This window comes from Pan troglodytes, chromosome 21 (assembly GCF_028858775.2).
Source record: "Pan troglodytes isolate AG18354 chromosome 21, NHGRI_mPanTro3-v2.0_pri, whole genome shotgun sequence".
Classification (NCBI taxonomy): domain Eukaryota; kingdom Metazoa; phylum Chordata; class Mammalia; order Primates; family Hominidae; genus Pan; species Pan troglodytes.
In genome coordinates, this window is record NC_072419.2 from 26,465,766 (window position 1) to 26,481,631 (window position 15,866).

Consider the following 15,866-nt stretch of genomic DNA (forward strand, 5'->3'; position numbering starts at 1 on the left):
AAAGGGGGTGCAAAGGTCGGGGGGTGGTGGGAAGTTGAAGGTGACTTCTTCCAACTTTGATGCTAACAAGATAACAATATAATGGCTATAAAAAGACACAGACACTTCGTGCCTTAGAGGCCAGATTTATTAACAGCTTCCCCTTTCTCCCAGAAAGCGGGGCTGAGCCTGCCTGGAGCAGTGTGAGGCTGAGATTTATGGAGTGGGTTTTGCCTGCAAGTCATGCAACAGGCAGGCCAGCCAGATGGTTCTGGTTGTCCAGGCAAGTTTCAAACCAGCCTGACTAGTTCCGCCATATGCTGACGGGAGAGAGCAACATCCCAGGGAGGCACTTGCAGCTGGAAGGTGGTACTTTGATACCCGATGTCTCTGGGGGAACAGCACTCATCCTTAATTCTCTGTGCCTTCCTTTCCTTTCCTTTCCTTCTCTACAAAACGATGGGGGTGAACCAGATGGTCCCCCTGCTCCTTGCAGCACACCCAGCATTCTATGATTGTTCTTGACCTCAGTGTGAAAGTCTTATTTTTTCCCCATAAACTAGACAAATGCACAACGATTTTCAGGTAGTGACTCTCTGCCTCACCTCCAGAGTAGTTTCAAACATCGTGGAACTTTAGCCAGGGAATTTCTCTTTATCCTGTGCCTTGTTGAGCTAAAATTTCATTGGGAGTCTAGGCTGATAACAACAGAAAAGAGAGCGTTGGTAGCACTGATTTCTTTCATAGCCAGGAAAGGCGGCTCTGTGAGATCAACCCCAAGCTCCACAGATGACAGACACCCAGACACAGAGCGGCGGAAACCTTTCCCCTGCATATAAGCACAGGGGATTTTGGGGGTGTGAGAAGGACGTTCTGAACATGTGAGGGGCCATCAAGATCTTGTTTTCTGACTCCGGTGGGTATTAGAGTGAGAGCTGGGTGGTTGCTTAATCTTTAACATTTCCTTCCATCTTTTCCTTTTCAGAGGTAAGAATAACTGTAAGCAGTCCACAATAGCCTTTTTTCCCAGATGAATGTCACTTTGAATGCTATGTTGCTTAATTCATGAATTTATACATTTGCAAAGGCATTTTATTTGGCTTTTTCTTTTAACAGAAAAGAAAGAGGAAAAAGCAAGATGAGTTGTCTTTATTTAACAATATAGATCATGTTGGCCATGTGGCAACACTGTTCATATTAAACTACTGTTCTAAGTCGCTTATAGCGACTAACTTACGGAATCTTCCTAGCACTTCCAGGAGGGAAAGCTCTTTAGGGCCTGCATTTGACTGATGTGGAAACGGTGTGCTGTGGGGAAAAAGCTACACAGTTTTGGCTTCTGTGCTGGAGTGTCTTGCTGATTTTTTAGAAGTAGTGAGTTTGGTTTTAATTTCTCCATTTTGTCCAATGGAGCTGTCAGGAGGGCCAGTTCAGTTATTTCCAAGATCAAGGAAAAGCATAGCTGTGGCCACAATTCAGCCTGGCACAGAGCAGCAGCCAAAGGGGAGAGGAGGGAAGAGGAAAGCAGACCAGTAGGTAGCAGAGTTGCTTTCAGCAAAACCCCTGGAGAAAGAAGCAGCGAGCACCCCCCCGGGCCCCCGGCTCTGCACGTCTGACGGCTGCAGGAAATGCACCGCAGTCAGCTTCCTCTGCAGCTTCGTACTCTGTGAGTGTGAGCTGGGATAGGGAGCCGCCTATCCCACCACAGCCATCACGAAATATCTATGGTTCCTTAGTTGATGGAATACCAGATTAAGCACCAAGCTAGTCCCCTAGGTTAGGAATCACTATTACTCTAGCTGTGTTAGTGTTTGGTTGCTCTTTCGTGCTTAATATTGAGATAACCTTGATCTTTAACTTTGTCTTGTGCCATGGACTCCTTCTCTGAATAATCTTTCAAATGCATAAAATAAGATATATAGGATGTCATGGGAAAAACAATTACAGTGAAGTCCAGTGATCAGAATGTTTCAGTGTGTGTTTCAGCATGTGCTTCCATGGCATAGGTGCTTCTGTTTTACATGTGACAGATAGGCATAAATGACACAATCTCTGTAACAGCTGTGACAACGGTGAAACCTCTGTGGTTTCTGTTGGTGACAAAATCACAGGTCGTGATACTACTACTGTGGTTTGTTGCCTACAATCAAAATGGAAGGAAGTTCATTCAGAGTGAGGCTACCGAAAGTGAAGATGTCAGTTTTTGGCCTGATGGCCAGTGCCCACCTCCCGTCCTGTCTCCTGTCAGCGTCGTCTGCCATGGTCCATCTGCCCTCCTTTTTGGGACATTTGCTTGGCTTGGCTTCTAGGACCCCACACCTCCGTGGGATCCTCTTAGCTGTCCTGCTGCTGCCCCCAGTGCCCTGGCTGGTTCTTCTTTATCTCCCTGAACTCCAGCCCTGGAGAACCCAGAGATCACACTTTGAGCCTCTCCTTTTCTTTTTTTGTTTGTTTGGTTTTTGTTTGTTTGTTTTGAGACAGAGTCTTACTCTGTTACCCAGGCTGGAGTGCAGTGGCACAATCACAGCTCACTGCAGCCTTGACCTCCTGGGCTCAAGGGATCTTCCCGCCTCAGCCTCCCAAGTAGTTGGGAGCACGGGTGCCCGCCACCACACCCAGCTGATTTTTTTTTAATTTTTGGTAGAGATTGGGGTCTCTCTGTGTTGCCCAGGTGGGTCTCAGACCCCTAGGCTCAAAGGATCCTCCCACCTCAGCCTCCCAAATTGCTGGGATTACAAGTGTGAGCCACTGCGCCCGGCTGAGCCACTCCTTTTCACTCTTCACACCTCTCCTTTTCTCTCTCCCACTAACTTTGTACAAGGTACTTTAAAAAATATCTGTGCCTCAGTGTTCTCCTCATTAAAATGGGAATAATAACAGAGTTACCTCACAGTGTTGTTGGGAAGATTAAGTGAGTTAATAGCTGTCAAGGACTCAGCACAGTGCCTGACACGTGGTAATAGCCACACTATATGTAGTTTTAAAAGGTGGTCTGTGGAGTAATTTCCTAGGTTATCCCACCCAGTCTTGTGGCTCTGATACCATCTATACATTGGTTATTCCCAACTTATACACCCTTGGCCAATCCTCTCTTTGAGTCCAGAGGTTGGTAACCAACTGCCCACTCAGGAAGTGTTCCTTCATAGGTTCATTCCTTCCTGGGTCTTCCCCGTCCCAGTCACCATGCCTCCAGCTTCTTGGGCCTTGCACTCATCAATGGTGCCTCTATTCCTGTCATAACTGCCCTCCTCCCATCCATCTCCAAATCCAGGCAGCTCTACCTTTTATTTTTCTTTGAGACAGAATCTCGCTCTGTTGCCTAGAGCTGGAGTGCAGTGGTGACATGATCTCAGCCTCCTGCAACCTCTGCCTCCCAGGTTCAAGCAATTCTCATGCCTCAGCCTCCCAACATAGCTGGGATTACAGGCATGTGCCAAAATGCCTGGCTAATTTTTGTAATTTTAGTAGAGATGGGGTTTCACCATGTTGGCCAGTCTGATCTCAAATTCCTGGCCTCAAGTGATTCACCTGTCTCAGCCTCCCAAAGTGCTGGGATTACAGGCATGAGCCACCGTGCTTGGCCTCTACCTTTAAATAGATCCAGGATGGAAACACTTCTCACCAGCACCACTGCAGTAGCCCCTGCCTGGTGCCTCTGCTTCTACCAGTTCCACTTTCTCCAGGCTATTAGCCAAGCAGCATGGTGAACCTTTTAGTTCACCTAAGTCCAAGACACATCTCTCCTTTGTTCAAAGCCTTTTGATAATTTTGCATCTAAAACCAAAATTATTACCATGGCCTTCAAGACTCTACAAGATGTAACACCCCAGCACCCCTCTCCTCTGCCATCTGTTCTCTAGCATTCTCTCCCCATCACTCAGCTCCAGTCCCACTGACTTCCTTGCCACTGACTTCCTGCCTCCTGGCCTTTGTACTTGCTGTTCCTTCTGCCTGGCACATCCTTCCCCCAGGAAGCCTTCACCCTTGAGCCCTCCTTTTCTTCTACCTCATTACCTGGCTTTATGTTTCTTCATAGAACTTGTACACACAGGACATATACTCACTTGCTTCCTGTCCATTCTTTCTTTTTTTTTTTTTTCTTGGAAACAGACTTCCACTCTATCGCCCAGGCTGGAGTGCAATAGTGGTGATATTGGCTCACTGCAACCTCCGCCTCATAGGTTCAAGCAATTCTTATGCCTCCAGCCTCCTGAGTAGCTGGGATTACAGGCACGCGCCGCCACCACCGGCTAAGTTTTTGTATTTTAGTGGAGACATTTCATCATGTTGCCCAGGCTCGTCTTTAACTCCTGAGCTCAGGCAATCCGCCCGCCTTGACCTCCCAAAGAGTTAGGATCACAAGCGTGTGCCACCACACCTGGCCTATCTGTGCATTTCCTGCCTCCCACCACTAGAAGGTAAGCTCTGTGAGACCGGGGGCTGGGTCTGTCCTTCACCCTGGGATTGCAGTGCCAGGGACAGTATCTGGCATAGAGCACGCACTCGCAAGTATTTGTTGAATGGATAAAGGAAAGGCGCCAAGCCCCTTAGTGATTTTCAAGTATTCTTGCCTCAGAGACCTCTTGCAGGTGGCCACCAACCGGTGCATAAAAAAATAAAAAGTTGAAAATGTGTGACAGGCCTAAGGCTTCCTCCCTAGCAAAGAAATAGGGCAGAGGCCCTTCCCCCAGTCTCCAGTTGTGCCTCCCTGACCAGTTCTACCATGAGCTATTTTAATCTTTGGCCAACAGAGTAGGAGCTGATTAAATCTCCCTCCATGCCTCTGCTGATCTACCAAATAGAAGCCCGTAAGCCAGGGGCGAGACTGAGGGCTTCTTGCTCCTGGTTCTCTGCTCTCTCCCAGTGTGGTTTCTTGCTTCCTCTCTTCCCACTGCATCCCTGCAAAGACTGGAGAGTACGCGAACATGAAGGCATTTCACTCCCCTCTCCCTCCCACATGATTCCACAGTCCATTTTCATTTGGCGGAAGCAGGCCTCTTTTGGGTAGGCTCACCAGGCCTGAGGTAGGTTCCACCCTCATCATCACTTGAACCCATCCCCTCTAGGCTGAGACAAGTCTCTAAAGATCACTTTATCCTCAGGCGGAACAGAGGGATCCACAGAACAACCTCCCGAGCTATTGTCTGGGCCCAGGCTGCCTCTGCAGGATCCCTGGCATCCTGGCTAGAGCAGGTCAGTGAGAACTGCAGCTCATCCCTTCCTCCACTCTCCTGTAGCTGTCACTCCTGCTGCCACTTCGCTGGTGTCCTCTAGCCCAAGTGGATTGCTGTGAGATGCCTGCGGTCCCATGTCTTCACTCCTCCTGCCCCACCACAGAACCAGACATGACACAGGAAATTCAAAAATTCCTTGGCCTGCTCTTCTCAATGCTACAATGTAGCAGCTGGTCATCACCTTTGGCCTCTTCTGGGAAGCTCTGAGCTTCCCAGTGGCTAGGTGACAGCATTGACATTATAACCACAGGAAACCCAGAAGGCTCCTCCCTTGTACAATTGTTCACTTCTTCACTTGCCCAGAGGTGAGAACTGAAGATGAGAAGGGAAGAATGGTGGCCGCAGCCTGGGGAAAGATGCCCAGAGTTCCACTTCCTTAAGTCTCAAGAGGGACAGTTGTGACCACATTAGCGACTCTGTGGCTTTTTGAACCAGACCCACCTTCAGTTGGTGCTGCTTTTTAAATAATTTTCCACTGAAGTAAAACATAACTCAGCAAAATTGCACAAATAAGTATCCAGCTAGATGAAAGTCCACAGAGTAAACACATCACACATCGATGGCTTTGCTCACAAACCTGTTACTGCTACAGGGCAGGCCGTGGAGCAGCAACAGGTTTATGGTGAGACATTTTCCGGCTATGTCACTGAGGATTCTCTACTATGATTACTTTGATCAATTTACCCCCAATCCCCTAGAATATTTCCATATTTCAACTCAACCAGGAGTATCCTGAACATGATTTCAATGAATTCTATGAGGGTTGACCAACTCTTTGCTACACTATCACCAATGTAGCAACGACTAAACTCAAATTAAAGAAAATATTTAAGCCGGGCAGGGTGACTCACACCTGTAATCCCAACACTTTGGGAGGCTGAGGTGGGTGGATCACGAGGTCAGGAGTTTGAGACCTCGGTCTCAAAGCCAAGGAGCTTGGCCAACATGGTGAAACCCCCTCTCTAGTAAAAACACAAAAATTAGCCAGGCGCAGTGGCTCATGCCTGTAATCCCAGCTACTCAGGATGAGGCAAGAGAATTGCTTGAACCTGAAAGATGGAGGTTGCCATGAGCCGAGATCAAGCCACTGCACTCCAGCATGGGTGACAGAGTGAGACTCTATCTCAAAAAAAAAAAAAGAAAAGAAAGAGAAAGTATTTATTCAGTGGATCATATTTACCAAAATACCAAGAGAGTGGAGCCTGAAGATTTACACAACCTAAGGAGGGAAAAAATTGTAAACAAGTGAGTATCATGTAACGAAATGGGACATAATAGAATATGTCAGATGAACAGAGGAGGACAGCAGATGTCCCGAGAACCTCAGGTGGGAAGCAGGTAACTCTAGGTCAGAGGTACATCAATTTCATTAACGAATAAGAAGTGTAAGATAAAAAATGCCCTAAAGAGCTGTTCAGTCTATCTTGACTGGTGATATCTGTTGTCTTTGGGAAGTTTTTTAAAAGAAACATTTAAGATTTCTTTTTTTGATAGCCAAAAGTAAAACATGTACATGGTGGAAAAAGCACAATGCAGAAAATAAAAATAAACAACACCCTGACCCCGACCCCACCCCCACTCCAAGATAGAATCATTTTTGATTGTTTGTTGGGATGGCTGATTTAATTCTTTGCTTTGATGTGTATCCTTCTGATGTTTTTGCATTACAATCCATTTAAATGGTAGATCATGCATGATTTTTCACTGACTTACAAGGTGTTTTTGATCATCCTAGAAATGCAGTTTCCTAGAAATTGATTCTGTTTTTGTTGACGGGTAGCACCTTCCAATGTAGTGGCTAGCTTATCTGTTTACAGTAAACCTTGGCCACACAATGTCACCAGCAGCATACTCCAGAGTTGGAGCTATTTTGAGCTTGGCCACACAATGTCACCAGCAGCATACTCCAGAATTGGAGCTATTTTGTGCTCTGTAGGCTTTGCATTGCTGCTATATTGGCAATTGGTTCTGCCATAAAATATCTGCTTAGTTAGAATTCATCTGCTAGGAAATAACACCAGTGTAACCCAGAGCAATTATATACTAGAAACTGCCAATCCATGGAACACTTGCCTTTCCGTGAAGCAGGGTGCATGCCCCGGGCTTGAAGGGCATCGGGACCAAGACTGGAGCCCGCCTGGCTCCTTCTTCTGCCTGTTTTCAGCTCCAAGGGCAACCAGGACAACAGGTTCTTTGTTCCTCTTTCTTATTTTTACAGGAAAGAATGAAAGCCTCTGCCAGCATTCGCTCCGTATCTGGCCTTCTCATCTCTAGCTGGAGAGTCAACGAGAGGAAGTTCCTGGGCAAAACAGCCACCACTTTTTCTTACCTCCTGAAATGGCAGCGTCTCCCTGCAGGCAGACATGAGCTTTTGTTCCCATTTCTGTGTCCTCTTCTGCTGGGCCTCAGTTGATAGAACTTAAAAATTACCAAAGGCCCTAAAGGTTTTTCAGAATAGTCCTCCTGTGACATGCTCTTACAAATCTTTTTTGAGGAAGTTGGGGCTCCACCCTCAAAAAGCAGCAGCCCTTTGCCATGGAGGAATAAAATCTGTAACCCCAAATATGCTAGTGATTCTTTTTCCTTTTAGAGTTTAATGGGACAAAAAAAGGCCTTGAGGAATTAAGTATGAACTTGCTTGCTCTAGGGAAACTGCCTAAGTCGGAAAACTGGACCTAGGACCAGTTTTATCAATTTCTAGCATTTTGATCTCAAATAAGGAGATAAACTGGATGGCCTCTGACAGCCCTTAAAACTTGGCTAAATATGCAGGGGTCCTTCTAAGACAATCCATTTCCCCAGGCCTCTCTGCCCACCACTCTTCCCATGCTGGGTGGTGGGTAAAAGGTTTCTTCTGCTCACCTGGCAATTTCCATGCTGTCAGCTGTGTTAGCCAGGCCAGGGTCCTGCCGTGTCCAGAATAATGGATTGGGGTTTCCCTTCTTCTCCAGACTAATAGAATATTACAGAGACATGTTTAATTCCATTTCAATATTCTTTTTTTTTTTTTTTACCTATAACTAGACTCAAGTTCTGAACTTCAAAATTCTAAAGAAATATTTTTATGTCTGAAGGTGTTAAGAAATCATTGGACATCAACTTCTAGGTATTTTTGAAGTTGAAGTTTTTCTGGGAATTTTTTGTTTGCTCTGTGTGTGTGTATGTCTTTAACACAAATTGGAATTTGTCCTGTGCCAAAGATTTTTAGTTGATAGATATCTTCAGTATGGGCCATTATTTTCTGTCTCTCTACATAAGGGGCCTCTGGTACTAATATTCTTCCACAAGTTGTTGATCCCAGACCCACTACCTCTCTTCTCCCAGCCCCGCTAAGTCCTGGCTTCATCTCCCACCTATCCAGGCATCTTGGCTGCAGCTTGGCATTTGAGGTGTATATTTGTGTTCCTTTTGATACATGGTCAAGGATCTACTGCCCCAAGATCAGGACCATGGTGGGCACGAGACTCTGACTTCTGTCTCATCCTTGATTCATAAGATGACCCCTGCATTGGCCTCTTGTAGCTAGAAGCCTGGGCCCTCCGGCAATGCCACATCCCAGGGTGTATCTTTCTTGCCATTGCAGCTGGTTAAGACAACAGCCTGGAAAAAGGTTTTAGTCTGGCATGCAGCTGAAGGGAGGCTCCTGGAGAAGCATGATATACATGGAAATTTTAACACAAAAATATCAAGAGAAGTGGCTTTTTTTTTCTTTTTCCATCTGAAAGTTGAGGATGGCAATACCAGAGTCCAGGTTGAGCCTAGACACTAATGGTAGATGGAGAACTCTCCTGCTTCCAGGACCTGCTGGAAGCTGGCCTGTAGAAGCTTTGGGGTTTTGCTTTCTCCCAGGTCACATGAAATGCTGCCAAAACAAGCTCCAGAGTTGTGTTAATACCACAGGATTTGTCAGTCCTAGAATGGAAACACATTGCCTTGCTTTCTTTTTCTGACTATCCAAAAATTAGAAGACGGTAAGAAGTCATCCTGGAAACTCCCATGGAGCGGAACCATTACTCATAGTTTCAAAGACAGTCCAGGCACTTAGAATCAGAAGTTCTTTTCAGGTTCTGTTTATTTGTTTTGCTAATAGATTCCTTTTTTCAGCAAGAATCCATTTTTAGACACAGGGAAACTGAGGTTAAACGGTGCATGGTAATGGGTGCAGGCCTCACACTGATGAAGGGGCAGTGCTGAGGCTCTGATTCAAGTCTGACTTGGAGTCCTCTTTCCACCTAACCGCTGAAGATTAGGAGGCTGAGGGAGACTAGAATCAGGGTTGATTCCATTGAAACTATGACATGCCTTACCAAAAATAGCATTGTGATTTCAGTGCACTCACATGGGCAGGAGGTGGGTGGCTTTGATTCCGGATAAACTGATGACTGAATGTGAAAGACCCTGAAGCTGTGTGTGGGGTTCCCACTGGGGTTTCTTCAGACCTCATGCACTGCACCTGCCTTTATCCAAGAGCACTTTCCTGCCAGGACTGTCTACCCTCTACTTTCTCCTGCACTCAGCAGGCCACTTTTGTTGGAATCCTAAATCTCATTCTCCGTGCTGGAATAAAGCATTCTGTATTTGGAGACCTTGGATGGAGCACTGGTCTCCAATGTCTGGTATTGGTGGGCACAGAATTATTGTAATTCTACACTAAAGCTCATCATTGACTTTTCTTTTTATCTTTCTTATCATTTTTTTTTCACTATGTAGACTGCAGGAACATCATTGACTTTTACAACCAAAGCCACTCAAAGCCCACTCCTTGCTAGTTGACTTGAGCTTAGAAGGGGTGTCCATGGGAGAAATTAATGAGCAATAAGGAAGGATTTGTTTTTCTGGAAGGATTGGAGCTGCCTCCTTTTCTTGCCCCAGAGATGGCCAAAGGCCAGGTGGCTCTTGGTAGCTGTGGTGATTTTTGCCGCCCATTTCCTGATAAGCACAGAAACAAGAACGCTTTGTCTCCTGAGGCTGGAGCTGAGCAGCGGATTCTATTTGTTAGGGGGCCTCAGAAAGAAACTGCCCAGTGCCCCTAAGAATATTTCTCCCTGCCCGCTAAGCTCCTCCTCTTCCGTAAACCTTGCTGTCTGTAGATCACCTCCTCCTCAGGCCCCTGGTCACGCCTAAAGCAGACCTTTTATTAATTCCTGCCCAGGGCTAGGCCTGAATATGGGCTGGGGATGAGGCCAGGCTAGTAAGGGAGAGAAGTCTGACCAGAGTGGAATGGGGTAGGTGCCCTGGAGGTGTGGGGACAGTAAGGAAGGAATGTGATAGGCCACAGATTACTTGCAGCTGAAGGAGATAAGGGATGAGGATTTGAACCCAGTTTGACAGGTAGGTAGGTAGGAGCCAGATATGGCAGGAGACATTCCAAGTAGCTTGAACTCAGTAAGGAGGAAGCTGAGCAACGGCATGTAGATGCATCTACAGGATGATCTTCCCAGGCCGGTGCCGGGGCTCACACCTGGAATCCCAGTACCACTTTGAGAGGCCAAGGTGGGCGGATTGATTGAGGCCTGGAGTTCAAGACCAGCCTGGCCAACATGGCGAAACCCCGTCTCTACTAAAAATGCAAATATTAGTCTGGCATGGTGGCACGTGCCTAGCTACTCGGGAGGTTGAGGTACAAGAATTGCCTGAACCTGGGAGACAGAGGTTGCAGTAAGCTGAGATTTTGTCACCACCTGGGTGACAGAACAAGATTCTATCTCAAAAAAAAAAAAAAAAAAAGGGAAAAGGAAATTCAGCTGGGTGCAGTGGCTCACACCTGTAATCCCAGCACTTTGGGAGGCCGAGGTGGGTGGATCACCTGACGTCAGGAGTTCGAGACCAGCCTGGCCAACATGGCAAAACTCTGTCTCTATGAAAAATACAAAAATTAGCTGGACGTGGTGGCACACGCCTAAAGTCCCAGCTACTCAGGAGGCTGAGGCGGGAGAATTGCTCGAACCCAGGAGGTGGAGGTTGCAGTGAGCCGAGATCGTACCACTGCACTCCAGACTGGGTGTCAGACTGTCTTAAAAAAAAAAAAAAAAAAAAGCAAATTCAGTATTTTTACCATAATTGGGAAACACACTGAATACATATAACCATTAAAATAGGTAATGGCCATTAAAATTAAAACCATGCCTCTATGGATTACCTTGATGTATCCATCACTTTTTGGGAAATATTGTCAATTTCTAACAACATTGAGATATTACAAAATATCAAAATTGGGCTAAGCGTGGTGGCTTGTGCCTGTAGCCCCAGCTACTCAGGAAGCTGAGGCTGAGGCAGGAGGATCACTTAAGGCCAGGAGTTTGAGACCAGCCTGGGAAACACAGCAAGACCCCATCTCTAAAAAAGTATTTTTTAAAATTAAAAATTTAAATATCAAAATTAATCTACACTTTTCCACCATTAGAGCTTTATTTTGTTTTTGAGTTTTCCACTTAGTAGCAAAACTACAGTTGTTTATGTTTGGGAGACAAACAATGTAATGAATCTTAAACCACAATTTAGTCAGAGGCAAAAGTAATATGGAACCTGAGTCCTGCTTTTGTTGTTGTTTTTGTTTATTGATAAGAACTTATCACATGATAATTAGCCCATTGTCTTCATTCTGTAACCACTTATTAAACACTTACCATGTAAACAATGAGAAACTTTGTTTTCATAAAAGTCTAGGAGATTCCCAGAAACCTTCAGGGAATGAGCCCTCAGGCTTCAAGAAAAGCCAGGATTTTTCGTAAAGACTGTTTTCAGGGAGTGCCTGGCCAGAAAGGTGAGACTTGCAAGGAGAGACATGGGCGGAGCCTGCCGCTCACTCCTTCAAATCCCAGGTCTGGGGCAGTCCTTGTAGATTCCACCAGGATTGGCCTGGGAAAGCTGGCAAAGCAAGCAGGTGTCGCCCTTCCAAGAGGAGAGTTCTCCATACCTTGTGGAGCCTGACACAGGAGAGAAAGTCGTGTCTAGGGCCAGGGTTTGGGGAACTGAGATAAAAGCCGAAAGCCAAGCTGCTTTTGAGAAACCGTGATAATCCTTCCTCCAACTAACTGCTGACCCAGTCATCCCAGTGTCTCCAGATGACTCATGTAAGTAGAAGCAAACAGGGTACCTTGATAAAACACAAGGGTAGACCACAGATGGTTCCAGCTCCAAGGCAGATGTGATAGTGACTGTGCTGAGACACAGCTGCTCGCACAGACACACGGAAGGGAGCCAGAGAACTATGGAACTTCCCCTAGGAAAGCATCATTTGACTTACGGGCCACAACCACCTTATTTATCTCCATAGGGGACTTGCCATTCATTCTATGAGGGGTTTTCAGATATTGTTAATTAACTAAACCAATCCCATTTTAGCTGAATTATGATCTAACAGTCTGCTATAGACTGGAAAAAAATATATACATATATATTTTTTTTGGAGATGCAGTATCCGTCTGTCTCCCAGGCTGGAGTGCAGTGGCGTGATCTCACTGCAACCTCCACCTCCCAGGTTCAAGCCATTCTCATGCCTCAGCCTCCCGAGTAGCTGGGACTACAGGAGCGCGCCACCACACCCAGCTAATTTTTATATTTTTAGTAAAGATGGGGTTTCGCCATGTTGGCCAGACTGGTGGAAAAATCCTAGTACATTTTAAATATTTGTTTGAAATCACTTTTGTTCTTAAAAAATCAGGCACATCTTATCATAGGTGATATTAAATTGTTCATTTAAAAACTCCAGTTTCTCGGGAGCACTCCCCAAGGCAACTTGGAAGTATGCCCCAGACAAAAGTGATTGTCTTGAATGATTTTAATTTTAATTTTAATTTTATTTATTTATTTATTGAGACAAGGTCTCACTCTGTTGCCCAGGCTGGAATGTAGTGGCATGATCACAGCTCACTGCAGCCTCGACCTCCTAGGCTCAAGCAATCCACGTCCTTCAGCCTCCCAAAATGCTGGGATTATAGGTACAGGCCACTGCACCAGGCCGTAATTTTACTTTAAAAAAAAAAAATCTAGGCTGGACACTGTAATCCCAGCACTTTGGGAGGGCAAGGCGGGTGGATCGCCTGAGGTCAGGAGTTCCAGACCAGCCTGGACAACATGGTGAAACCTCGTCTCTAGTAAAAAAAATACAAACATTAGCTGGGCATGGTGGTGTGTGCCTGTAATCCCAGCTACTTAGGAAGCTGAGGCAGGAGAATCACTTGAGCCTGGGAGGCAGAGGTTGCAGTGAGCCAAGACTGCACCATTGCACTTCAGCCTGGGTGACAGTCAGACTCCGTCTCAAAATAAATAAATAAAAATCTAATTGCTCGGCTTAGTGAAGGTGTGGCTTTACACACATAGAGGAGGTTTAGGGGGCTTTTTGTTTTACTTGTTTCTCCTCATGTCCTGCCACTGAGGGCAGAGCCACACAGGGCACAGCACACCTGCTGCCACCCACAGCCTAATGGATGTGCACCATCCTTGGTTGACAGAGTAAGAATTTGTCATTTTGCCTTGAACTTTCTTTTTGCTATTTAACAGCCAAACTAGGATTCTTATATCTAGAAAGTTGTTGACTTTATTTACTCAGTCAGTACGTTTTGCCACAGAAATGGCCTCGCATCACATTTCTGTGTATTTTTGCCTTATTGTCTCTCATTTGCAAGGTCAAAGTGTACATTTCAGATGTATGGTTGGGGATGCAGCTCGCGGGAGCGGGTGATGTAGGGGGAAGTGCAAGGGAGGCTTCATAGCATGCTTTGTCTAGACCCTGGTCACTAGGACTGGTCATTAGGGGCTGCGCTGGTAGATTGTACTGTCTTCTGGAATTCTGAATTAGGACAAGAAAAGGCATGCATCGTTTGGAAGTTCTGCTCTGTGTCGATGGTTTCTCTGAGGTGAATCTGATTCTGGCAATGTTAGTAAAACTAACCCTTGTCTGCCTGGTTGTCCTACTCAGAACGAGCTTTCTGCAATCACTTATTCTTCCACCTGCTCAGTCAACTAACGCTGGGCCATGGGAAGGAAGGAAATCCAGCCCAGTGGAAAGGCCTCTCTCATCCCATACTCCAAAGAACCTTAACCTGGTTGTCATGAGAGCAGGACAGGTGCTGGAGAGCCCTGCCCTTCCAAAGTGGATGGAATATCCACCCATCTGCTTCACAGCCATGAGGCCCAGGTTTGGTTGTAATTGGGATGGGTGGAGGCTGTGACTTTTGGGTGAGTGTTTGTTCTCTGCCCCTAGAGGCACCTTATACTTTGCGGGGCATTCTATGGTTTGCCCATTGTATTCACATGTGGGTCTCACTGTATCTGTACCTAAGTTTTATCTCCCCATGATAGCAGCCCTAGACACCTAGACATAGTGGGAATGGCTGCACAAATAAATGAGTTTTATAGTTATAAAAACTCAGTGAGATGGTAGATATTATTACTTCTCCTCCAACCTATTATTTTGAGAAATTTCAAACATTATGGAAAAGTTGCAAAGATAGCACTGTTCAGTTAATTCACTAAGTGCTGAAATTTTGCTACATTTTCTTAATCTCCCTATTTTTTTTTCTTTTTAGGGGGAGCTCATCATTTGACACTTTCTTTCTTTCTTTCTTTTGACACTTTCAAACATGTTTATACTTTGCCCTTAAATTTTTCAGTATGCATGTCCTAAGAATAAAAGCATTTTTCCTTTGTAAGCATAATAAAATTATCACACTTAAGGAAATTCTCCATTTTATTTTATTTTATTTTATTTTATTTTATTTTATTTTATTTTATTTTATTTTTGAGACAAGGTCTTGCTCTGTCACCCAGGCTGGAGTGCAATGGTGCAGTCTGGCTCACTGCAACCTCCACTTCTCGGGTTCAAACAGTTCTCCTGCCTTAGCCTCCTGAGCAGCTGTAGCTAGAACTGTAGGCACACCCCACTGTGCCTGGCTAACTTTTTTTTTTTTTTTTTTTTTGGGACAGAGTCTAACTCTGTCACCCCCGCTGAAGTGCAGTGGTGCCATCTCAGCTCACTGCAACCTCCACCTTCCAAGCTCAAGCAATCCTCCCGCCTCAGACTCTTGAGTAGCTGGGACCAGAGGAACGCTCCATCATGCCTGGCTAATTCTTTTCTGTATATTTTGTAGAGACTGGGTTTTGCCATGTTGCCCGGGCTGGCCTCAAACTCCTGAGATCAAGCGATCCGTACACCTTGGCCTCCCAAAGTGCTGGGATTACAGGTGAAATTGTCCTTTATAGATCTTTTTATACTGATGCCATATATGAGTTTCAGGCTATGCACTCCATGTAGTTATCACATCTCTTTATTCACCTCGAACCTGTATTAATCCTACAGCCTGTTAAAATTCATAACATTGACATTTTTGAAGTTTTGGCCATTGGTTTTGCTGTCACTGAAATTTGGATTTTTCTGATTGTTTTCTCCTGTATACATTCAGGTGAGTCATATTTGGGAGCAGGAAAGACACCTAGGTGACATGGTACCTTCTCAGAGCCTCACACTGGGGGCACTTGATGTCAGGGCAGCTCATTTTTGGAGGAGTTAACACAGATCACTTGGTTAAGGTGACATCTACCAGTTTCCTCCATTGCCAGGGTACCTTTTCATTTTCACAAGTCATTAAGTGATCTGTGAGGTGATATTTTAAGACTATGACTATCCTATTTCCTAAGTCTTTTGCCTTCTGC

At 45.5% G+C, this 15,866-nt stretch overlaps 1 protein-coding gene across 9 annotated transcripts in view; it reads left to right on the top strand.

Moving 5' to 3' along the window:
- Positions 1-15,866, top strand: part of RIN2 (Ras and Rab interactor 2) — a 251,239-nt gene that overhangs the window by 184,320 nt on the left and 51,053 nt on the right. The window contains exon 1 of one of the 9 annotated variants that reach the window (XM_054674574.2): positions 15,128-15,397. The exons of the other annotated variants lie outside the window; for them this stretch is intronic. The gene's annotated coding sequence lies outside the window, so the exon portion shown is untranslated. Of the gene's footprint in view, positions 1-15,127; positions 15,398-15,866 lie in introns of those variants that run through there. 9 annotated transcript variants of the gene reach the window in all.